General features: G+C 41.4%; 1 protein-coding gene and 1 pseudogene across 8 annotated transcripts in view; one reads left to right on the forward strand and one right to left on the reverse strand.

Annotated features, from left to right (window-relative positions):
• Window positions 1-25,364, forward strand: part of ARHGAP26 (Rho GTPase activating protein 26) — a 484,190-nt gene that overhangs the window by 305,424 nt on the left and 153,402 nt on the right. The window lies entirely within an intron of this gene.
• On the reverse strand, window positions 22,203-22,274 carry LOC149749677 (small nucleolar RNA U3; annotated as a pseudogene).

A 25,364-nucleotide genomic window follows, 5' to 3' on the forward strand; every position in this document is an offset into this window, starting at 1 on the left:
AAGCCACTTAACTAGCCCTGGACAAGCCACTGACCCCTCGATTCCTTAGTTTCTTCATCTGTCAAATATGGATAGTAGGCTCCCCCTGCTCTATAATGTCATTGATTTTAAATGTTACATGTATTAAAGCCTTTGAAGAAGTATAAAGAATAGAGGAGAATCAAAGAAAGTCAGTGGGGGCCTGATTTTCCTCCTCGGGATATTTATACTCTTGGAATGGTTTGGATTTTTTGTGTATTTACTGTTGCCTGAGCTGCTTTGGATTGGCCTTGCTGATACCCCTTGCTTTATCAGGCACTACATGTGTGTATGTTCTAACCTTCTCTTAACTTTGATGGATGTTCTTTATTGGAGACTAGCGCATAAGAAAAGACAGACTATAACAGTTAACCTAAATTGTTAAACTCTACATGCTGTGGAACTGACGTGTTATAATTTCAGCGCTTACCCACACTTTGTTCTGGCGTTAAGTCATGTCTTTGGGATAATTTGATACTCTGCCGAGGGAGATTATGATTTGTTTTCATGTTTCTACCAAGCACTTGATATTTTGGAGAGAGAGTATAGATGTTACCAATAAAGATTTCCATAGGTCTTAATGATGAAGGAACAAGAGTTTTGCATGCTGGTGAGAAGCAGTTAGGCTGAGTAAAGGGTTGCTCCATTCCAGGTCACATGTTTTTTCTTGCCATGCCATCTCTGAACTGCATGTTTAGAAACAATTAAGTGTAGCTGAGAACATGCAAATTTTCAAGGAGTATATGCACCTCCCCCACAAATGTCAAAGAATCCTGATGAGTGTGTTTAAAATAATGGGAACTGGGCTTTAAAAAGTAACTCCAGATGCTCTGACATGACGGTGTGGTGCCTATTCCACACAAACCCAGTCAGGCATTTGTGAAACGGGAAAGCTGGCTTAGATCTTAGTTGCACACTTGAAGGGCCTGCACCCAAACAGAGGAAGTTCCAGGTACATCGTCCAGCCAAGCATGTGTGGCGATGCTGCTGACTGTTTAATGCCCACTGGGTCTTAGGGAGGCCTCCATGGCTTCTGGGAGCAGCTAGAGAAGGGATAGGAAGCAGCTGAAGGCAGTCGGGCTGTTCAGGCTGTGCAGTGTGATGAGAGCTTAATTGGACTGAGAGAGAACAAGAGTCATTGGTGATGCAGTAAAGCCAGAACTGAATCTTCCCATTTTTAAAATGCCCCGAGGATTGTTAGGAATCCTAAAGAAAAAGAAATAGAAATAAAAAATCCAAAACCCTTAAGGTGGGTATTGGACCAATGAACCTGTTCATCTCCTGGTGGATGCTTCACTTTCTCCCTCTGCTTCCACCCTCTTCTCTCCCAACCCCATTAAGTTCAGTCTTTGTCCCTAAGCCAAGGAGAAGTACAGCTGGAATGTGCATGTTAAAGCTATGGCCTTGACTTTTTGCCTTCTAAAGAATTTAAACCAATTTTGTTGCTGGAGTATTTATTTTATAGCATTTCTGGAGCATTGTGTGTTATCTTTGATACTTAACAGTGATTTTCTTTGGTTCTGTGAGGTTAAGTGGCATTTCTTTGTTCATGTGATCATTAAGAAGTCTACATATAGACAAGCTTTCATGGCTGTAATGTGAGTTGGCCATGATGGTAGAACACACAGACTCCCGTTATCAGCGTGCTGTGTTCTTGGTCTCTGGGGCCTCTAGATTTAAAATGTCCTGGAGGAGATGAGTATAAATGAGCACTGCTGAATCCAGTAAGGAGTATTTACTTCAGTTTGAAAAAATGTTTTGGCACCCAGAGGAGTTCTGAGATTCTGCGTAAACTCTCTATTCTCATTTACAGCACTGTCCTATTTTAAAATCGAACAGGAAGGGAAAGTTAACTTGGGACAAGGGGTTTGTCTGTTTCATTCCTGTTTTCTCAGGTTCAGACTTACCCAAGGATATGCCTGAGCTATTGTTCCTCTGGTCTACTTACTTAATGGTCAGCTTCCTTCCTAAGTTTTGGTTTCAGGGTTGGTTCTGCTGGAAAACCTGGTGTTTACTTCTCTCATTACTTACTGTGTTTGCCCTGTACATCCCAGGCATCTGGTTCAAAGGGAAGATATTTTGTGTATTTTTTTAAGTACTCTTTTGAAACACTTTACAAAATTAATTTCCTTTAGCTGTGGAGGAAGAGTTAAGACATTTTATATTTAATCCCAAGTAGAAATACATTCAGAGGGGAAAGAATAAAAACTCCAGACCTCCACGCAAATGATTACCAGGGTACATCCAAATCACAGAGCTCTTGGATTTGTTTCAGACCTCAGAGGGAACATAAAAATTATAGGCAACTCTGCACATATTTTTGTTGTCCCAGCTTAAATCTACTATGAAAATTAGATGTTTTCTATTTGGAACCTGGAATCTAGTATACAGTCTGGAGTCATGTGCCTCAAAGGATGGTTACACTCACCTGGGGTGCTTGTTTGCATTGACATTTACATTGCTGGGCCCCCGCCTTGATCTGCTGAATTGGACTCTGCCTGGGACTCTGCATTTTAAATTTACTTCCCAGGCAAACAGTCTTTTGAGAACCACTGGCCTAGAGAATGGGCCATATGCAGGGATTCTCTAGGAGGGAGAAATGGTATTGAGAGGAATGGATTGGAATTTAGGAGGTTATTAGAAAAAGAGAAGAAACTCAAAGCATTGAGTTCAGAAAAGGAGATTTTATTTGCATAATTAAATTACTAAAAAAAATTGGTTGTGATTTCCCATGTCTCTACAATTATTCGCCTTTCATTAAATTGAGTGTTCAGCAAATGACTTTGTTTTAAAATCACACACAAAGCATTTTTAATAATAAAGAAAATTGCCCCCAGCTGGCTTTGGGACCTTGTGGAAATCATTCAACATCTCTGAGCCTGGTTTTGTGACTTCCCTTCCAATCACGTGAATCTGTGTTTTCGTCAGATAGAAAGGGGGCAAAAAAAGAAAAAACTTCCCAATCTTATAATTGTAGAAGGAAATAAGAGTAGATGAGTAATAAAGACTAATTTCATGGTAGCTCCCCAATGTTTGCATACTATTATGACTCCAAGTACGTTGTATATCCCCACACATAACATTCACAGTGGCTCATTGGAACTTTATTACAGTGTTTATGCTGCATGGGAGGATTTCAAAGAGCTCTTCATACATCCGGAATGGCTATTAACAATACCTTTTCACAGCTGGTTTTCCCGAAACACTTACTGAGAAATAAATCTTAGTCTCTTTTCTTTTTTGAGGCAACTACTCCTTTGTTGCCTGGTGTTGTCAGGAAGCCAGAGCCCTTTTCTTGCTTCTCCAAATAAGAATTGTATCATTTTAGATGCTTCGGGCTGCAAGAAACAGAAAATCCAATTCACAGTGGCTTAAACAATAAGGGAATCTGTTGTGTCATTACACAAAATCAGTCCTGAGGGTTGGTTACTTTCTTGGCTCATGAAGTACTTGTGTTATTTCCACGGTCCTGCTCACAGCCAGCTTCACTGTGTTGGCTAGCTCCTTTTAGGATCATAAGATGTTATGTTGCATATCTGCACCTGAGCGGTTGTCCAGGGCAGTAAGGTATTACAGTGGATCCCTGAGCAGCATGGGTTTGTACTGTGGGGGTCCACTTATACATGGGGGTTTTTTTTCCCACTAAATATGCACTGTTTATATGCATAATGCAATATGGTTGAATCCATGGATGCGGAACCACGGATATGGAGGGCCAACTATAAAGTTATATTAGGATTTGCAACTGTGTAGAAGTATGGTTCAGGGGTAACTGTATTTCTTCTCTGAGTCTCTTTTTAAGAGATGTGATGATACTTTTCCCAGAAGTTCTCCAATAGACTTCCTATCACATCTCATTGGTTTGAAGCATTCACTAGCAAAGGGAATGGGACCGCTGTGATTTTTTTACCCCAAACAGGATTTACCTGGGTCATTTGTGGGAGGCATGGATACCCATATAAAAGCAGGGCTCTGAGTAGGCAACTCATAGTGCCTACTGCAAGTAATCCAGGTAAAATAACATTTAACAAAGAGTATTAAGTCTCTTGAATGATCTTTGCATGGTGTGCTAACCCGATCAGGACATGTGGGACAAGACCAATTTGGGAGGGGAGATGAATACACCTGCCATGTGGGCACATATACCCTGAAACACCAAGATTTGTGGGGATGGAGGGTGAGAGAGAGAAATGAAGAGGGCAAAATCAACTTGAGTCCCATTGCCACTTGCTGATTCTCTACTGTTCTTTTCATTACCCAATTGTTTAATGTTTACTTGGATAATCTGTTATGTGTGACTTTCCCAAAAGGACAAAATTCTGTAGATTGCAAGGATCAGGAAGGAATATTGTGGGGCAAAGGCTTGGCATACAAGTGAGACCTTATCAAAATAATAGGTAGACTCCATTGCTGTAAGTTATCCATGGTTGAACATCCAGTGGCTTGGCTGTTTTCTCTGTCCTGTGACTGGAGTTTGAGTACTTCCAGGCATCCCTGCAAGTCAGGAAGGACGTATTCACATTTCCTTCATGATCTAGATGCAGAGTGAATTGGGTTCATGTAAAGATGCCTGTGGTTATTTAAAAAAAAAAATCATTGCTAGGCTTTGGCACCAAGGAGGATGGGCCCTGGTAGTTAACTAGCATCCCTTAAAGTTCTCAAGAAAGGGTCAAAATAAAAGGAAGTGACTACTTGGCATTAGCATATATCTTATACATACTCTACTATACCTTCTTCCTCCATCCCAAGTCTAGACAATAAGATTTAGCTTACTGGAGAGCTGTTGAACATACGAGAAGCGCTTCTTATTTCCTTGCCATCAAGAGTAGTCCAAACAAAATAGCCGTGGAATTTTACAAAGCACATTTAAAAGAATACAGTACTTTTGAGATGATGTCTTTCTAAGATGGAAAGCTCCGGTGAACTTCTCTGGCAGCCTTCCCTTGGCCATACACCCTGGCTTCGGAACCTTTCTTTTCTCTAGCAACCACTAGACACCCACGGCTGCTGGCACAGAATTGCTTGGCTGCCGGGCCACGGGTGTTGTGGCCTGATAGCCCCCCAGAGCCACGTTGACCACATTCTCCAGGTCCATTTGGCTTCTGCCTCACTGACTCCTACCCTGGACCAATAGTTCTGGTGATTTTAACCCCTCACTATCTTTTTTTTTTTTTTTTTTCCCGGTACGCTGGCCTCTCCCTGCTGTGGCCTCTCCCGCCACGGAGCACAGGCTCCGGACGCGCAGGCCCAGCGGCCATGGCTCACGGGCCCAGCCGCTCTGTGGCACGCGGGATCCTCCCGGACTGGGGCACGAACCCGCGCCCCCTGCATCAGCAGGCAGACTCTCAACCACTGAGCCACCAGGGAAGCCCCCTCACTATTTTTTGAATCTGTCCACTTTCCTCCATGTCCATCACTACGTCCCTAGTCCGAGCTGTCATCATCTCTTCCCCAGGCTGTTTGCAAAGGCCTCTTGCTGGCTTGCTCTAGCTGGTGGAGCTCTGGCTCCCTGCCAGGCCGCAGAATGCATGCTCTGTAGCAGGGGAACTTGGAACACTGTGGATCCCAACTTGTGATTACCCTGCTTAAAAAAACATCAAAGGCAGCTTTCCCCTTGCTCTTAAGACAAAACTCTGGATATGGCCTCCAGGACCTTCTCCGGACTGGGCCCTTTCAGACTTTGTAGCCTCGTCTGTGTCCCTCAAGATCACACCGCATCGCTGCTGCATGGTGCACAGTGGACGTGCATGAGTATTTGTTGGGTAGAAGCATGAAGCATCTCTTAACCATCTCTCAACTATCCTCTTCCCTGCTCCCTCTCTTTTTTTTCCCCTCTGTTTGGAATGGCCCCTCCCCACCTTCTGCCTGCCAAAGTCTACTTCATTCTTTAGCCTCAGCTCCAATGCCACTGCCTACAAGAATCCTTTCTGCCTCAGGTGCCCTCTTGCTTTCCTGAACTCCCATAGCCTTTGCTTATTCCTGTCTTTCAACGTGTGTCACATTCCACCTGTGGGACAGTTTACAAGGTATGTATCTTCTCACTCCTACTAGGTCATAAGCTCCCGGGGGACAGGCAGTCTGTCTTCCTTTATCTTTGTGTCTTACCTAGAGGTTGCAAACAAGGGCCTCTAGCCAGAGCAGCCCACACATGTGCTCGATTTGGTATTGTTGTCCCCCACATTGCTGTTTCTAAAATTTGGACAGGTTTCCAACATTTTTAACAGGGGTCATTTTACTTGGAAAAATTCAGATCTCCTTGCTAGCAATTGGCTGGAAGTAAGTGAGGGCCACACCGCATCCCCCTGGGCATGCCTTCTTCGGTTTGCCTAGTTCCTAGTAGTCCCTGTTGTGCCTGGCCATGGGGTAGACATTAGGGTGTTCAGCCCTTGACCTATCTGTCTGCTGATCCCAAAAAAGGGACTTGATATTTGGTGATCACATCATGAACAAACAGAAATGAGCTGGGAGAATTATTTCCCTGACCAGCTCTGTTTTCTTCCTGAAAGATTTATTATTTTTGATAGATTGGAGATCCCTGGAAGAAGTGAGAGATACTGCTTCCAGGCCTGTTTATGTGTATGGGACAGGGAGAAGAGTGTATTTTTTTAAGACTAAGAATGGGATTCTCAAAGGACCTTCTCTAGCTATTGTTGGCAGAGCCAAAGGAAAATCTATTTAAAGGGACACTGCAAAGAGGACAAGCACATATTTTAAAGCAAACAGGCAACTTAGCACTTTAAATTAATGGAAATGCAGAAGAAATCAGAGCTCAACCCCTATTCAGCCTACTTGCCAGACTTTCACTTACTTTCAACCCAGGAATTTCTCTCTTTTGTGGCCTTCCAGCCTTCAGGGTTAGGAGAAGGAAAGACACAAGTTCAGTTTAAATTTTTTGCTTTAAAAAAAAAAACTCAACAAAATTCCTGAATTCAGGGAACTAAATCTTTCACATCATAAGAAATGCCCATCGTGAAAGGGGAAATGCTCGGCTTCAAGCTGTGAACACTCAGCAGTCTTAGAGCCCCTTTGATTTGGGTCTCTTGTTTGTTTTGATTTGTTCCACTTCTGTTTGGGTGAATTTTTTCAGTGACTTTCCTGGTTTTTGATACACCTTTGATACTTCCTTTTCTGAACCCATGGAGTCACCTATAGAGTTTCCTTTCAAATTCAGGGAGGAGCAAAGGAGAGGATGCTATGTTTTCCTCTCTTAGTGGCTGCCCTCTTTTACTTCAGGGTCTTATATACGTGAGAGTATTAACAAGCATGGACATGACTTTGTTTCTTCTTTGCCAACCCTTATCAGAGACAGATTTCTTTCCATCCCTCCTTCCCTCCCCTGCTCCTTCCCTCCCCCCTTCCCTCCCTCTCTTCCTTTTCTGATTTTGAGTCCTCTCCCTTTTTTTCTTGGTGAGTCTAGCTAAAGGTTTGTCTGTTCTGTTTATCTTTTTAAAAACCAGTTCTTAGTTTCATTGATCTTCTCTTTGTCTTTTTTAGTCTTTCATTTATTTCTGCTCTTTTGAGCCAGATTTCTTATGTGTTGGCCATGGGGGTGGTTTCATTAAGTGTCTCTCTTTGGTGGAGTGTCAGTGACTAACTGATTCACTTGCACTGTTTTGAGCACTGAAGCCCTCTCTTGCCGTATCCTCTTTGCATTGCATGGTGAGCATTATCTGTGATATTTATTTTCTTACACTGACTGGTTTTCCAACCAGCTCACAACTATTGTAGCTCAAATGTGGCAGCTGCAGTGAGGCAGCTGGCAGACTTCAGGGTAATTGCAGTTCATCTGTAGGTGCTTGAGAGCTCAGTGATAAAGAGAACATTCTGGAGCCAGACTGCCTAGTTTTGCTCGTCTCTTCTGAAATCTGTGTGAAGTACTTCAGTTTTTCATGCCTGAGTTTCCTCATCTGAATAAGGAGATATAATAATTGTATTAGAAACATTTAAATTAGCATATCAGATTCTCTTGGCTTCTCCTGTGCGTATTTCAGCCACCACTGTGGTGACCAGTTGTGTAGCCTCCAACTCGTTTCACGCACGTGCAGCCTGATAGCTGGTAGCCTCATGCCCTTACCACGTGCCTCCTGCCTCTTACCTCCCACCCAAGGGAGACATGACACAAAGTGCCGTCCACATGTGTACAACCTGGAAGCAAAGGAGTATTAAAAAAATAAAACTTTGACTAATGGGAGGTGAGAGCTGGGCATACTGCATAGCAGTCATTAGGTAGCCTCTCGGAAGATGGTCCCAAGAGATGGAGCAGGTATTGGTGCTTGAAGCAGGTAGGGGTTAGCTTCTCTGCCTCCTTCCTCCTGAGAACCCCCAAGTAGAATAGAATAGTGTCATATAAGCCTTCACCTCAGACTCTTCTTTCTGGGAAACCTAAAGACAACAATAGTACCTACCCTCTTAGAGTCATTGTGAGGGTTAAGTTAATCCAACCACCTAAATCTCTTAGGAGAGCATCTGGCAAGTAGTATAATGTAGGCTTTCAGAGATCAGGGGATGGAGGAAGGAGGGTCATGGAACTGTACCTGAAGGTGAGGGAAGATGGAGAAATTGTTCTAACGATTAAACCAAAACAAGGCATTCATACTGAAGGGACAGGGCTCTCTTCACAGTTTTGTTCTTGGCAAGCAAAACCCTTAGGGCTGAATGCCGAAAACGTAGCACACATGGCTCTTACCCACTTGGGAGATTTGCATGTGTGCATATGTTTACTTTTGCTTTGCTTTTGTTTTCTTGGCAGTTTGTGTGTGTTTGGGCCAAAGGGCTGAGCATCTATCTCAGTCTTCGTAGCAAAGGGTGAGCCAGCATTGGGTCAGCTGGGAGAAAGCCATTGATATCTGCTTTCAGGTCACACCTTACACCAAGCCTTACAGTTCCCTGTGAGTATTCGGAGCTTTTCATGAGTCACATGCCCTGTGGAGTGGTGCACCTGTTTGAAACAAGCTGTGTGGTGCTGATTTCCACGGGAGGTCAGCAGCTTCTCACCCTCACCCTCCTGCTTCTTGGTGTCGCAAGGCTGATTTCATCTCAGAAGCAGCTGTCTTTGCTGCAACTTAATAACTCTTAATTTCCTGGAGAGGGAACGACACGTTTTTATCATGAAGAGTCATCTTAGTCTGCACGGTCTGGAAATTTCCACTCATCTTTGTGATCTTTGAAATGTTTCTCTTTGTGGAAGAGTCTGACTTATGTTCTTTCTTACTCAGTGTGACTGCCTTTCAGATGCCATTCCTAGATTAAAGAGTCTCATCCAGTGTGAGAACGGTTCTCTTTGCCTCCGGTTTACCCCTTAGTGTAGTCTTCACGTGGGTCCCCCTCCCTGAGTCACTGAAATCTGTAATGAAGGATTAATCTATGCTCTAAGAACAATTGTACATGTATTTGTCTTCATTCTGTCTTGGTAAACACTTTGGCAGTTTAACTCAAAAAGGGGGTTTGAAGAAATGTTAAGGCGATTTGAATTTTGGTATCTATCTTTTCTGCTTTCTCACATGTATTGAAATGCTTTTGTTTAAGCAGTTTAGCATGCTGATTTAGTGTTTCCACTTTGGTATTGTAAGTATAAATCATTACTTCTTGGTTCTGTGCAAGGTGGTAGAGGAAACCAACACGTCTGGCTTGTTGGTCTACTGCAAGACTCTTCCTGTTCACTTGGAGGTGCATAGGATTTGATAGAACAGAATCACTGTTTCATTACAGTCAGGATTTCAGTGAGAAAATGGGGTAACCCTAAGGCCCCAAGGAAGAATTGGCGTATTAGGTCTTTGGTTGTAAGAAACAGACGTCAACTGTGGCTAATTTTCAAAAAAGAAGGGAATTTACTGACAGTCTTCTTGGAGTAATTGAAAGCAGAGTTGAACCATCAGACATTGGAACGCAACCTCAAGGGCCCTTACGTGCCTCACATCCTACTCCATGTCCCTACACCATTCACCCTTCTGTTCTAGATGATTGTCTCAGATCTTGCTTCCTGTTTCACTGAGAAAATAGATGCGACAGGAGAACGTCCACAAGCCACCACACCTGCACCCACGTTCCTGTCTTCTCTCCATGGGTGATAGAAGGACACTCAGTGCTTCTACCTAAAGGCAGTCCCATCACTGGGGCACTAGAGCTGATCCCCGATTGCATCCAGAAGGATTTGGCTCCAGTAGTTTCCCCCTCTATCTCCTTACATCATTGACTTTGTAGTTTCTGCTGAATCTTTCTCATCAGCACTTGTAATTTCTGTGATCCTTTACAAATGAAGAACAAAAACAACGAAACAAAAAACCTTTCTAGATCTTGCATCCCTTTCTAGATACCATTCCTTTTCTCTGTGCTCTTCTCAGCAGAATGTCTTAAATAGTTGTCTGTGTCACCGTGTCCAAATCCTCTCTTGAACCTACACCATTCGGGCTATTTTTTTTTTTTTTTTTTTTTGGCTGTGCTGGGTCTTCTTTGCTGCGCATGGGCTTTCTCTAGTTGCGGCAAGCGGGGGCCGCTCTTTGCTGCGGTGCATGGGCCTCTCATTGTGGTGGATTCTCTTGTTACGAAGCACGGGCTCCAGGCGCGCGGGCTTAGTAGTTGTGGCTCATGAGTTCTAGAGCACAGGCTCAGCAGTTGTGGCACACGGGCACAGTTGCTTCGCGGCATGTGGGATCTTCCCAGACCGGGGATCGAACCCATGTCCCCTGCATTAGCAGGTGGATCCTTAACCACTGTGCCACCAGGGAAGTCCCACCACTCGGGCTTTTACACCTACTGCTCCACTGAAATGCCTCCTGTTGGTGTTGCTAAGTCAATTTCAACTTACCTTCCCTGATGGTTCTGAAGGACTTAACACAGTTTCGCACTCTCTCCTTCTTGAAATGCGTTCTTCACTTGGTTTCCAGGTCATCATACTCTCCTGTTTTTTTCCCCTACCTCCTTGGCTGCTCCTTTTCAGTCTCATTTTCTGTGCCCCAGGATTTATTCGCTCCTTTGATCCTTAGACCTGCTCTGCTCACTTTCCCTCCTCTCTCTCCCCAGTGAGGTCTTGCTCTAGGATTACAACCTCCAGCCCCAGTGCTCCCTACCCACAAGGACTGTTTAATTTTTTTCCCATAACATGTATCACCATCTAATATACTGTATATTTGACTTATGTATTTATTGTTTCTTCTCACTGAAATGTAAGCTCTGTGAGGATGAAAATTTGTCTGTCTGTACACTGCCTGCAATAAAGCTTTGCATGTAGCAGGATGAGCTCTCCATAAATATTTGTTGAATAGTGAATGAAATAAAGGGTGGAAAATATCCGGGGAACTAACGGGTGGCCCTGGAGCACTACCTTTTGAATGTCTCAACTCTGAACACCTTTGTCTTCTTATGATTCCACTACAGGTTAACGTTACTAATGAAGAGAGCATAATGGCCTCCCTTGGGTAATGCACTCACTTCTGTGGCGAGGCGGTAGTGGGGTACTCAGCTGACATTCTTGGTAGGACCACATCTAATGGGAGAGGGGCAATCCAAGGAAAAATTGGAGTATTTGTCTTTCTCTGTCTGACTTATTTCACTTAGTGTAATACCCTCTAGGTCCATCCATGTTGTCACAAATGGGAAAGATTTCATTATTTTTTATGGTTGAGTAAAAATTCCAGTGTGTGTGTATGTATCATATCTTCTTTATCCATTCGTCCATCATTGAGCACTTAGTTTACTTCCATATCTTATCTATTGTAAATAACGCTGCAATGAACATTGAGATGCATGTATCTTTTCAAATTAGTGTTTTTGTTGTCTTCGGCTAAATACCCAGAAGTAGAATTGCTGGATCATATGGTAGTTCTGTTTTTTGAGGAACCTTCATACTATTTTCTGTAGTGGTTGTACCAATTTACATTCCTTACAACAATTCACAAGGATTCCCTTTTCTCTCCATCATCACCAACACTTGTTTCTTATCTTTTTTTTATTTTTTATTTTTTTATTTTTGTCTGTGCTGGGTCTTCGTTTCTCTGCGAGGGCTTTCTCTAGTTGTGGCAAGCGGGGGCCACTCTTCATCGCGGTGCGTGGGCCTCTCACTATCACGGCCTCTCCTGTTGCGGAGCACAGGCTCCAGATGCGCAGGCTCAGTAGTTGTGGCTCACGGGCCTAGTTGCTCAGCGGCATGTGGGATCCTCCCAGACCAGGGCATGAACCCGTGTCCCCTGCATTGGCAGGCAGATTCTCAACCACTGCGCCACCAGGGAAGCCCCCTGGCAGGAGTTCTTTAGACCCAACCAAGTTGTCAATTACTTGCCGCACAGTCTTAATTTGGATGTTTGGTGGCCGTCTGGGTGGATCTTTTCAAGTCCAAAGAGATAGAGCAATAGGAGAATGAGAAAGACTGAGGGGAAAAAGCCTTGGCGTCAGTGCGCTCCTTCACGGCCAGAGAACTGGTCTCTGCTAGATCCTGCAGGCGACGTCAGCTGCCACTTAACGGGCTACTTGAATCTACATGGCTCAGGATAAGGCCCAGCCACCCTTCAGAGGGGAGCCATAGCCCAGTAGGCGGATCGAGATTATGGCCTTTGAGGCCCCACATTGGGTGCCAGAAAAGATGTTGCAGGAAAGAGAGTGGGGTGTGAGAGGATGGTCACATCCCAAGTCATGTCTGAGTCCCTGGAATGACCGCCAAGTGTGGGTTCTTGGCTTTGTGCACGAAAGAATTCAAGAGCAAGACATAGTAAAGTGAAAGAAGGTTTATTCAGGGAGATACACACTCCATAGACAGAGTGTGGGTCATCTTGGAAGGCCTTGTTTCTTATCTTTTTGATAATAGCCATTCTCATAGGTGTGAGATGATATATCATTGTGGTTTTTTTTTTTTTTTTTGCTCTACATGGGCCTCTCACTGCTGCGGCCTCTCCCTTTGCGGAGCACAGGCTCCGGACACGCAGGCCCAGCGGCCATGACTCATGGGCCCAGCCGCTCCGCAGCATGTGGGATCTTCCCGGACCGGGGCACGAACCCATGTCCCCTGCATCGGCAGGCAGACTCTCAACCACTGCGCCACCAGGGAAGCCCCTCATTGTGGTTTTGATTTGCATTTCCCTGGTGATTAGTGATGTTGAGCATCTTTTCATGTGCGTGTCGGCTATCTGTATGTCTTCTTTGGAAAAATGTCTATTCAGGTCCTCTGCCCATATTTTAATCAGATTTTTTGGTTTTTGATATTGAGTTGTATGAATTCTTTATATATTTTGGATATTAATCCCTTATCAGACATATCGTTTGCAAATATCTTCTGCTGTTTAGTAGGTTGCCTTTTCATTTTGTTGAAGGTTCTCTTTGCTGTGCAAAAGCTTTTTAGTTTGATGTAGTCCTATTTGCTTAGTTTTGTTTTTGTTACCCTTACCCGAAGAGACAGACCTAAAAAAGTATTGCTAAGACCGATGTCAAAGAGCTTACTGCCTATGTTTTCTTCTAGGAGTTTTATGGTTTCAGGTCTTACATTTAAGTCTTTAATCCGTTTTGAGGTTTTTGTTTTTTGTTTTGTTTTTGTATATGGTCTAAGAAAGCGGACTAGTTTTATTTTTTTGCATGTAGCTGTCCAGTTTTCCTAGCAACATTCAATGAAGAGACTGTCTTTCCCGCATTGTGTATTCTTGCCTCTTTTGTTGTAAATTAATTGACCATGTAAGCATGTGTTTATTTCTGGGCTCTCTATTCTGTTCCATTGAGCTATGTGTCTGCTTTTGTTCCAGTACCACACTGTTTTGATTACTATAGCTTTGTAGTATAGTTTGGAATCAGGGAATGTAATACCTCCAGCTTTGTTCTTTCTCAAGATTGCTTTGGCTATTTGGGGTCTTTTGTGGTTCCATACAAATTTTAGGATTATATGTTCTAGTTCTGTGAAAAATGCCATGAGTATTTTGATAGGGATTGAATAGGTAAGTTTTTGGGGTAGTATGGACACTTTAACAATTTTAATTCTTCCAGTCCATGAGCATGGAATATCTTTCCATTTATTTGCATCATTTTCAGTTTCTTTCATCAGTGTCTTACACTTTTCAGAGTATAGGTCTTTCACCTCCTTGGTTAAAATTCTTCCTCAGTATTTTATTCTTTTCGATGCAGTTGTAAATGGAATTTTTTTCTTAATTTCTCTTTCTGATAGATCATTATTAGTATATAGCAACACTGTAGATTTCTGTAATATTGTATCCTGCAACTTTACTAAATTCATTTACTAATTCTAAAAGTTTTTTGGTGGAGTCTGGGGTTTTTTATATATAGTTTCTTGTCATCAGCAAACAGTGACTATTTTACTTCTTCCTTTCTAATTTGGGTGTCTTCTTTTTTTCTTGTCTGATTGCTGTGGCTAGGACTTCCAATACTACATTGACTAAAAGTGGGAAGAATGGGCATCCTTGTCTTATTCCTGATCTTAGAGGAAAAGCTTTCAGCTTTTCACTGTTGAGTATGATGTTAGCTGTGGGTTTGTCATATATGACCTTTATTATGTTGAGGTACATTCCCTCTATACCCACTTTGTTGAGAGTTTTTATCATAAATCCATGTTGGATTTTGTCAAATACCTTTTCTGAATCTACTGAGATGATCATATGATTTTTGTCCTTCATCTTGTTAATGTCATGTATCACGTTGATTGATTTGTGGTTGTTAAATCATCCTTGCATGCTTGGCTTAAATCCAACTTGGTCATGATGTATGATGTTTTTAATGTATTGTTGAATTCAGTTTGCTAGTATTTTGTTGAGGATTTTTGCATCTATGTGCATCAGGGAGATTGGCCTGTAATTCTTCGTTTTTGTAATGTTTTTGTTTGGTTTTAGTATCATGGTAATGCTGACCTTGTAGAATGAGTTCAGAAGCATTCCTTTCTCATCAGTTGTTTCGAATAGTTTGAGAAGAATAGATATTAACTCTTATAAATGTTTGGTAGAGTTTACCTGTGAAGCTGTCTGTTTGGTAGAGTTTACCTGTGAAGCTGTCTGGTCCTGGACTTTTGTTTCGTGAATGTTTTTTGATGACTGATTGCTAGTGATTGGTCTGTTCAGATTTTCTGTTTCTTCCTGATTCAGTCTTGGGAGATAGAATGTTTCTAGAAATTTATCCATTTCTTCTAGTTGTCTGATTTGTTGGCATATAGTTGTTTTAGTAAGGTTATTATTCTTTGGTATCAGTTTTAAGTTCTTTTTGATTTCTGATTTTATTTATTTGGTTCTCCCCCTCACCCCCCCCATGAGTCTGGCTAACAGTTTGTCATTTAAAAAAAACTATTCAAAAACCAGCTCTTACTTTTATTGACCTTTTCTATTGGTTTCTTAGTTTTTATTTCATTTATTTCTGCTTTCATCTTTATTATTTCCTTCCTTCTGATAACTTTGGGTTTTGTTTGTTCTTTCATAGTTCTTTTAGGTGTAAAGTTAGCTTATTTGAGATTTTTCTTGTTTCTTGAGGTAGGACTGGATCACTGTGAACTTTTCTCTTAGAACTGCTTTTGCTATCCCATAGATTTTGGAAAGTTGTTCCCATTTTCATTTGTCTCCAGGGATTTTTTAATTTTCTCTTTGATTTCTTTGTTGACCTATTGGTTGTCTAGCTGCATGTTGTTTAGTCTCCATGTGTTAGTTTTCTTCTTGTAATGGATGTCTCGTTTCATACCATTGTGGTTGAAAAGATGCTTGATATGATTTCAGTTTTCTTAAATTTACTGAGACTTGTTCTGTGACCTAACATGTGATCTATCCTGGAGAATATTCCATGTGCACTTGAAAAAAAACGTATTCTGCTCTTTTGGAGTGGAATATTCTGTATATATCTGTGAAGTCAATTTGGATTAATGTGTCATTCAAAGCCAATGTTTCCTTATCAATTTTCTGTCTAAATGATCTATCCACTGATGTAAATGGAGTATTAAAGTCTCCTACTATTATTGTGTTACTGTCAGTTTCTTCCTCTGTTTCTGTTAATATTTGCTTTTTGTATTTAGGTGCTCCTATGTTGAGTGCATAAATATTTATGAATGTTATATCATCTTCTTGGGTTGACCCCTTTATCTTTATGTAATGCCCTTATCTTTTGTTGTATACTGTCTTTTAAAGTCTGTTTTGTCTGATATGAGTATTGCTACCCTAGCTTTTTCTGTTTGTTTCCATTTGCATGGAATATGTTTTTCCATCCCTTAACTTTCAGTCTGTCTTTAGATCTGAAGTGAGTCTCTTGTAGGCAGCATATAGATGGGCCTTCATTCAGCCACCCTATGTCTTTTGATTGTAGCATTTAGTCCTCTGATTTTTAAAGTGATTATTGATAAGTATATACTTATTGCCAGTTTGTTAATTGTTTTCTGGTTGTTTTTGTAGTTCTTCTGTGTTCATTTCTTTTCTTAGTCTCTTCCCTTGTGGTTTGATCATTTTCTTTTGCATTATATTTAGGTTCTGTTCTCTATTTTTTGTGTAGCTCTTGTAGGTTTTTGGTCCATAGTCGTCATGAAGTTCATATATATCGACCTATATAGATGTAACAGTTTATTTGAAGCTAAGAGTTGCTTAAGTTTGAACACATTCTAAAAGCAGTAAATATTTCCTCCTCCTCCATGTTTTGTTTTTTGTCATATTTTAATTTTGTGTATTCCTCAACTACTTACAGTTGAGTTTACTGCTTTTGTCTTTTAACATTCATACTTGCTTTTTAAGTGCCTGATCCACTGCATTTACTATATATTTGCCTTTACCAGTGAGATTCTTTTTCTTTCATTTTAAAAAAATTTCTAGTTATGACCTTTTCTTTGCCACTTAAAGAACACCCTTCAGCATTTCTTGTGAAACGAGTTTAGTAGTGGTAAACTCCTTTAGTTTTTGCTTGTCTAGGAAACTCTTTATCTCCCCTCAATTCTGAATCCTTGCTGTGTAGAGTATTCTTGGTTGTAAATTTTCTCCTTTTAGCACTCCCTTCTGGCTTGTAAAGTTTCTGCTGAAAAATCAGCTGATAGCCTTATTGGGGGGGGGGTTCCCTTGTATGTGACTAGTTGTTTTTCTTTTGCTGCTTTGAAAAATTCAATTTTTAACTTTTATCATTTAAATTATGATATGTCTTGGTGTGGCTTTTTTGGTTTATCTTCTTTAGGACTCTCTGGACCTGGACCTGGATACCTATTTCTTTCCCCCAGGTTAAGGAAGTTTTTAGCCGTTATTTCTTGAAATAAGTTTTCTGATTCTTTCTCTCTCTTTTCTCTTTCTGGGACCCCTATAACGTAAATGTTAGTACACTTGATGTTCTCAACTGATGTCCCTTAAACAATCCTCATTTTTTAAAATTCTTTTTTCTTTCTGTCATTCTGATTGGGAGATTTCCACTATTCTGTCTTCCAGATTGCTGATCTGTTCTTCTGTATCATCTAATCTGCTGATTCATTTCAGTTATTGTATTCTTCAGCTGTGATTTGTTCTATCTTATATTTTCTAATTCTTTCTTGAAGTTCTGTCTTCTTCCATTCTTCTCCTGCATTCAGTGAGCATTTTAATAACCATTACTTTGAACTCTTTATCTGGTAAATTACTTATCTCCATTTAATTAAGTTTTTTTTTCCTCCTGGGGTTTTATCTTGTTCTTTCATTTGGAACATACCCTTCTGCTTCTAGTTTCTTTTTCTTTCTTTCTTTCTGTGTTTGTTTCTAAGAGTTAGGCAAAACAGCTACCTCTCCCAGTCTTAAAGGCATGGCCTTGTGTAGGAGTGTTTCCTTTGCAGACTGCATGTGCTGGGCGGGTTTGGCAGGCTGGTTGGCACTGGAGTGGGCATGGACTGGGGTGGGATCCCAGGGCACATGGGCCACCCTGGCAGAACAGCTAGACCTGGAGTATGTAAGGTGTTATGATTCTTGACATGAATAGACCTATCAGAAATTGTTTTATTCATGGTTAAGTCTGATCTTACTCAGTTGAAATGTAAGGCAAACCTAATGCAAATGTCATGAGGCTTTCTGTTCTTTGTAATGTCTCCCTTATGACATGTGGAGAATCCAGAAATGAATGCTGGATAAACTAACCTACAAAAGACCCAGAATTGTGCCTCATTTTAAAGTAAAACCAAAAGAATATTCCAAAGTGAAGCACTTCCAGTAGCAAAGATTCTAAGCTCTATGTCAGTTCCTATTAAAGGAGGCTGTCCTTGTATCCCTGTGCTCTTTGGCATTTGGCAGCATGTTAAAAACTGTGTTCTCTGGTGTTACTGATAATTAGCAGCTTCTCTGATGAAGCTGGCTTGGACAGAGCTTAGCTGAGATAAACAGGACAGCCCAGTTGGCATCATTCATGCCACCATGTATTAATTTATTGAGCACCTGTGCTAACAAGGCACTAACTTATCCAAGATTACTGATGGTTTATTTCTATTAGGAGGTGATATGAGAAAGCATTGGCCCAACAGGTAAAAGGTACAGATCTTGAGTTTTTACAAACTCATTTTATTCATGATCTTGAGCAAGTATACCAGGGCTCAGGTTTCTCCATCTACAAAATAAAGAGGATTATTTTTGCATTAAAAAAAACACACACACAGACATACATACACACAGTGCAGTTAAGGAAAACAGAGTCTAGAAGGATATCCAGCAATATCTTAACTGTTGTTATCTGTAGGTGCTTATGTTTTCTTCTCTTGCCTTCTTTATTTTTGAATTTTTATAAAATGACTGTGTGCTACTTACAAAGTTATAATTATTTTTAATGAATGGAACAGATTCTTTGATTCTGAGCCTCTTTTAACTTTGAAGACATCTATGATTTTATGCACAAGACTTGGTAAAACAGGACAGGACAGTCAATGCTTGGGCGTTCTGAGACAGAATCCCTTTGGTCTCCTTTTGCTCCCCATCTTTTGTCCACTTCCCTGCTCATTTGCGTTTCTACCTGAGAGTGGGCATCAGAGAGAAAGGAGAATATATCTTAGCAATGCTTGAGATAGGGGTAAAAAGCTTTTGTTTTTTTCCCAACTAGTCTTACTAATGACTTTTAACTATACCAATTTTTTTTCTGACTTCCTTAGCCATTAGTTCATTGAATGTGAGCTTTACTGTTATGGTAGAACTGGTTTAAAATAAAAGAACAGCAGCAAAAAAACTGCATTGTTTTTTGTTTCTGTATTGTATCTTTTTGTCCCATTTTTAGGTACTGTGAGGGTCCACTGGCTTTTCATTCAACATAGACCCCTTTCTTCTCTTCTTAGACTCAGTCTATTCCAGCCTATCTGGTATCTTGAGCTTCTTCCTCCTACCTATGTGCCCAGATCTGCTAGAGCTGGGGTGGGAAAACCCTGCTGCTGGTTTTTGTGCGGCCCACAAGCTCAGAACGGTTGTGTACAGTTTTCAATAGTTGCAAATAATCAAAAGAAGAAAAACAGTTCAGGACACATGAAAATTATATGAGATTCAAATTTCAGTGTTCACAAAGTTGTATTGGAACAGAGGCACATTTCTTTATTTATGTATTATCTCTGGCAGCCTCCAAGTTACACTGGCTGGTTGAGACGTTGCAAGAGAAACCATATGGCCTTCAAAGCCCGAAATATTTACTGTCTGGTTCTTTAGAGAAGAGGTCTGCCAACTCTGTGCTGGAGCCTCCTTTTTCATTGGATGTCTTCAAGTCTAAGACCTGTTCAGACGTGCTAACTCATTCAAGAGCTATTTGTTGAGTGCCTACAGCTTGCCAGGCACTATGCTAGACACTGTAGCAAAGAGAGCATGAGGCCTTCCCTGTTAGGAGGCACTCACAACCTAGAGAGGAGCATGGATATGACCACAGGTAAACTACAGCACAGATCTGTGTGCTAGTGCCAGGTGTGAGGTAAGGGCTATGGGAACCCTGAGGGGGTGCCCTAACTCTGCTTAGGAAAGCAGGAAGAGAGGAGGTCATCAGTAGATAATGGATAACACAGTCTTGATAGCTTAAAGCTGTGTTATTCTACACTGGTGACTTTTATTTAGTTTTTTTTTTTAATTTTTATTTTATATTGGAGGATAGTTGATTAACAATGTTATGTTAGTTTCAGATGCACACAGTGATTCAGTTATACACATACATGTATCTTATTGTGGCGGGGGGGCTGCTCCAGGTCTTAGTTGCAGCACGTGGGATTTTTTTTTTTTTTTTTTTTTTTTTTAGCTGTGGCATGCAGGATCTTTTAGTTTTGGCATGTAGGATCTAGTTCCCTGACCAGGGATCAAACCTGTGCCCCCTGCATTGGGAGTGAGGAATCTTAGCCACTGGACCACCAGGGAAGTCCCACATGTATGTATTCTTTTTCAAATTCTTCAGTGAAAACACTCGAATTGTTCCACTAAAGTTAATTGTTACCTAGAACAAGAGTTTTCATAATTTTAACGAGTGTGCCTTTAACATTTCAATTGTACATTGTACAATGTAATTATTGTCCTGTTACAGGATCAACATTTTATAGAGCTATGTAAATAAACATTGTATAGAATGACTTTAGGTTATCATCATCAAAATATAAAATTTTCTTTTAAGAGCCATTATTAGCTATCTACTTATGGGCAAAAGGGAATAGGCTTTTACATTAAAATGGCAGTTTTCATTTACTTTATTTTTAAATGTTTCTCAGTACTAAAAGGCTTTATGGTACTAAGGATATATATTTTTTTCTTAATGAAAAGGAGATTACTGGGCTCCATTCATGATTTCCTGATTCATAATGTTGGGGGCTGGGGTAGGGAGGTTACAGACTTCTATTTTTAATAAACTCCCAAGTGACTTCCATCTATACTAAAGTCTGGGAACTACTACTAAGGATAGTATTGATTAAAGATGCATTTATAAAAGTTATTTTTTTTTATTTTTATTTTTTTTTTGCGGTACACGGGCCTCTCACTGTTGTGGCCTCTTCCGTTGCGGAGCAACAGGCTCCGGACGTGCAGACTCAGTGGCCATGGCTCACGGGCCCAGCCGGTCCGCGGCATGTGGGATCTTCCAGGACTGGGACACGAACCCGCATCCCCTGCATCGGCAGGCGGACTCTCAACCACTGCGCCACCAGGGAAGCCCTATAAAAGTTATTTTTAACTTCATTTTTTAAAACTCTTTTCTCTTTCCTATCACCTTCTATCAGCCTTTGACATACACAGAGCTTTTTCAGGTTCCCTAAGGCAAGTGAAGGAATCCTTCTGATTTCCAGAAGCATGCCCTCTGTCCTTCTCTTCCTTTTTTTTTTTTTTTTTTTTTTGGGAAAAAAAATAGAGCAAAATGTATATATTTGGAATAATTTTTCATGTGTATATTTAGACATGTATATGTATTGATGTGACGGTTAACATTTTTCTTGTTTGTTCTCTCTCATGTTGACACTGAAATCCTCTTTGGGGTCCTCCCCAGTTTCATTCCCTTTGCCCTCCAGTGGAAAGTTAACATGAATTTTAATGTGTATCCTTTTGAACTCTGTTTTCATACTTAAAATTGATTTTTTGTGTCCACGTATAACCATCTGGTATGTGTGTGTGTGTATGTATCATACTGTCCGTAAATGGTATCAGAGGGTACTCTCATTTTTCATGTGTTTTTCACTCAGTTTTATCTTTTTGAGATAAATGCTAGTTCAGTCCTGTAAATGCTCTGTAAAAATGACACATTTATTTATCCCTTTCCCCTATTGATAGACACTTAGAATTGTTTCTCATTTTTCACCATTGTAAGCAGTGCTGCAGTGAACATCTTTGCAGACATCCTTTTGCACATTTGTGAGTTTTGACATGATGTATACCTAGCACTGGAAGTGAAGGCATATATGCAGCTTTGCTTTTTTTAGATATTGCCAAATCATTCTCCACAGTGACTGAATCGGTTTATCTGCCTGACATAGTTTTCATTTGGAGCAGTAAGTTCATATAGATACAGAATACTGCATGTGGCATGTCTTGTGTCCCAGGCAGTGCTCTCAGTTCTTTGAATGCATTCAGTGTGTGGGAGCCAGTATGTTACTATCTAACCTGAACTGTTAAAGATTTAAGCAGAAGTTAGGTAGGCTATGGAGGTTGGAGTGGAGGTGGTGCAATGGAGGCCTAGAGTATCAGGGAGGAGAAAAGAACCAAAGGGGCGAATCTCTTCATAGGCTTTTGGACCAGCTGATGTTGAACCACCCAGAGATCTGACATAGAGATACCCCAGCACCTGCCCTTCTCATTGTCCTCCCTGCAGCCTTGGCAGGTCCTGTTTATTCTACAATAACGAACTATAGAAATGATCCCTGGAAGTATAGTCTTAGGTCCTGTTTATTCTAAAATGTGAAGGTTTTTAACATGTGCCACAGCCTCCATAAAATAGCCCTAGCACCCCTGAGACCAAGAAGCTACAAGTCATAAAGGCCTCACTGCAGGTGAGTGGGCTCCAGGGGTTCCTGGCTTAAACAGGTCTCCATGGCTGTGGGGAGCCATCTCTTCTGCTTGCAAAGATGATAAGGCCCTGCCAACTTCTTTGTGGAAGTCTCTTTTGAGGATGAGTGCAAAATTTCTAACTGGTGTGAGGAATTTGTAACAGCAAACTGCGCAGACTTTGGGCCTGTTTAGCCATCTGGACCGCCCAGAGGGGTCTAAGGCCAGGACCACTCATTGCTCTGTGGCTTCTCAGTGATGGGAGAGGAGCTCTAGCTGTTGGTCCTTGGCTCTCATCTTCTGGGGTACAGGCTGCGAATATCTCTCTTTCCCCAACCCTGGTTGCCAGGAATATCCTTAGGCCCCTGATTACCAGCCTCTAAAGGCCAATTAGTGTCTGCCTGCCTTGTTTATTCTACCACCATTAAAGTGAACCAACACATAACTACTCTGTTTCCTACTTCCTGTGAATGAGCAGGAAGTGGAAGGAAGGAAGCAAGGAAGTTGATGAAGAGAGAAAGAAAAGTCTTAACAAAGACTTGGTTCCTGCATTAACCAGCCAATAACATTATGGTGACTCAATAAAAAATGTTTGCCAGTAGGTAAAGTAAGCCAGGACACCAAGATGATGTATCTAGCAGGGTTGGGACTAGGGTGAGGGAAGAGAGACACCTGGGATGTACAATTTAAGGAGACGATGACCCTTAACAATCCTGAGAGGGAGAGCCTCTTTAAATTTAAGTAAGTGCTAAAGATGATCAATTTTTTTAAGTAAAAATATATGTGAATGAGTTTGTGTGTATAAGGAAAAGGGCCTCGAACATGCACCAAATTGTTAGTAACGGTGACCAGATTTCATGGTGGTGACAATGGGGGAGATTATATTTCTCAAAAATGCGGCAAAATTATGGATGATTAGTATTACTTTTATTTCACCTTTTTTATTTTTCAAATAACAAAGGTTAGAAGGAAAAAAATGCAAATATTTTAAAATAAAGTTTTTATCTTAACCTTTTAAAAGAAATAAATAAGGAAGTGCTAAGGAGATGCTCCCTCTCAGGCTGGTTGTAGGTCATCGCCTCCTAAAATTGTGCACCCCACCTGTCTCTCTTGCCTCACTTAGTCCTGGCCCTGGCTGGGTTTAAATTCCCATTTTGGGTGTTTTGCCAGCATCCAGACCTGAGTCCTGCCTCTCATTTCCCTCATCTATGGGCCATGATTAACGAGGCTAAAGAATAGACATTGGTTCAGTGTGTCATTAGTTTGCCATTTCAGATTACATCTGAAATTTTATAGCAGTCAACGGGAAAGGGGGGTTTCAGATACAGAATTTCAGTTTAGAGAGAACTTTTCAGGAATGTGTATGTTGCAGCTTAGCGTGGATAATTGAAAATTGTGCCCGCCCAACCCCTCTATTAACATCAATAATTGAAAGCTGGCTCTGGGTACCACTGTGGCGAAATAGGAACAAGTGGCTTTGATTTGCTTAGGAACTAGAAAACCACCTTAGAGACTTCTGCAACATCAGAGTTCTTTGGGCTTCTTAAGTACTTTGTCCATGGCTGGCTGGTGAAACAGGTGGTTGTGGTGGAGCCATGTAAGGGAATCAGTGGTAATAGAATAAATGAAATTTACATGACATTTTTGTTTCAAGGAACAATCCTCCCCTCACGCACATTATCTCCTCACCATGCTCTGCAAATCTGGACCCCAAAGGCAATTTCCAGCTGAAGTGGGCAAGAATAACATTGGTCATGGAAAAGGTCCTGGGATTACCAAATTATCACAGTCTTAACTTTTCCTTTGGTTTCTCATAACCAGTCCTGCAGAAGACCTTTCCCTCCTTCAGCTTATGTTCTGTTGGGAATACTGAGAAGCTTAGCCACATCTGAGTGCCAAGTCAACTTGGCAGGGGTAAAGGTGTGGGAGGGCACAAGGATTTATATAGTTGACAACAAAACAAGTTAGGTGGGGTGAGCCTGTAAAATTAAAAAAAAAATTATCCTGACACTCTGAAGTAAGCACCTTCTCCTTTGGGGACTGCTAGAGCAGAAACCCACCTCCCACCTTCTTTTTTCCCCTCTCTCTTTCCACCCTGCATGCCTGTAAGCACCTCCACTTGCTGCCCTTCACTTTAGCCTTTGTTCTTTGGTCTTTGCACTTAGCCTGAGAGTAAGGCATATGGGGAGACCACCCTGGAGGCTCTGTTTGCCATTTCAGAGTTAACTGTGCTGTGCAGCGAATCTGATTATCACATTTAACTGAAAACACCTGCAGGGGCTGTCAGCACAGCCAGCCTGGTAGTGTGGGCCCCATACAAACCCTTCTCACTGTCAGACTGAATTAAATGAACGTGTTTTTAATCATATGTGCCTTGGTTGGGCCTTGGAGCAACTCCTTGCATCGTTTTGGTGGCTCCTTGGGGTCAAGCTAGGATGCCCAGATAGCCTGTCTTACTTTTGGACTCATGTCCTTATAGCCTTATCAAGGTAGTGTTTGTGGGAACTGACCCAGTGGTGCAACCTGTCTGGGGAAAATAAGCTTGTTGGATGCAGGCTTTGCAGGGCCTGGGCAGGATCTAGAGATAGGGGGTAAGATGCGGAATTCTCTTGATGCCCCCAAACCTAGGCTCTTATTGCCTCATGCTGTCTTCTCCCATTTTGAATGACCAAGCCAGCTGTCACTCAGCTTCAGGACATCTGGATGGGGAAGTTCTAATGTGAAGCCCCAGGATTGAGACCTAGCTCTATATAACAGGGCATTTTGAACTACTTCATCATGAGTTCAGATGGCCATTCCAGTAAGGGAGTGCCTGTTAGGTGCACCTACTCACTATTATGTCCTGTGAGCACAGCAGTGAGTTGTTTTTTTTTTAATATGGTATAAAAATACAGACTAAATCTATTATAAAGATAATTTTAGAAAGTGTTAAGTGCTCTCAGGGAAGGGAATGCAGTTAGAATGATGGGAGTAGGCAAGGAA

This window comes from Delphinapterus leucas, chromosome 3, assembly GCF_059928025.1.
Source record: "Delphinapterus leucas isolate spDelLeu-1000000601 "Yukka" chromosome 3, BTC_Dleu_Yukka2, whole genome shotgun sequence".
Lineage (NCBI taxonomy): Eukaryota > Metazoa > Chordata > Mammalia > Artiodactyla > Monodontidae > Delphinapterus > Delphinapterus leucas.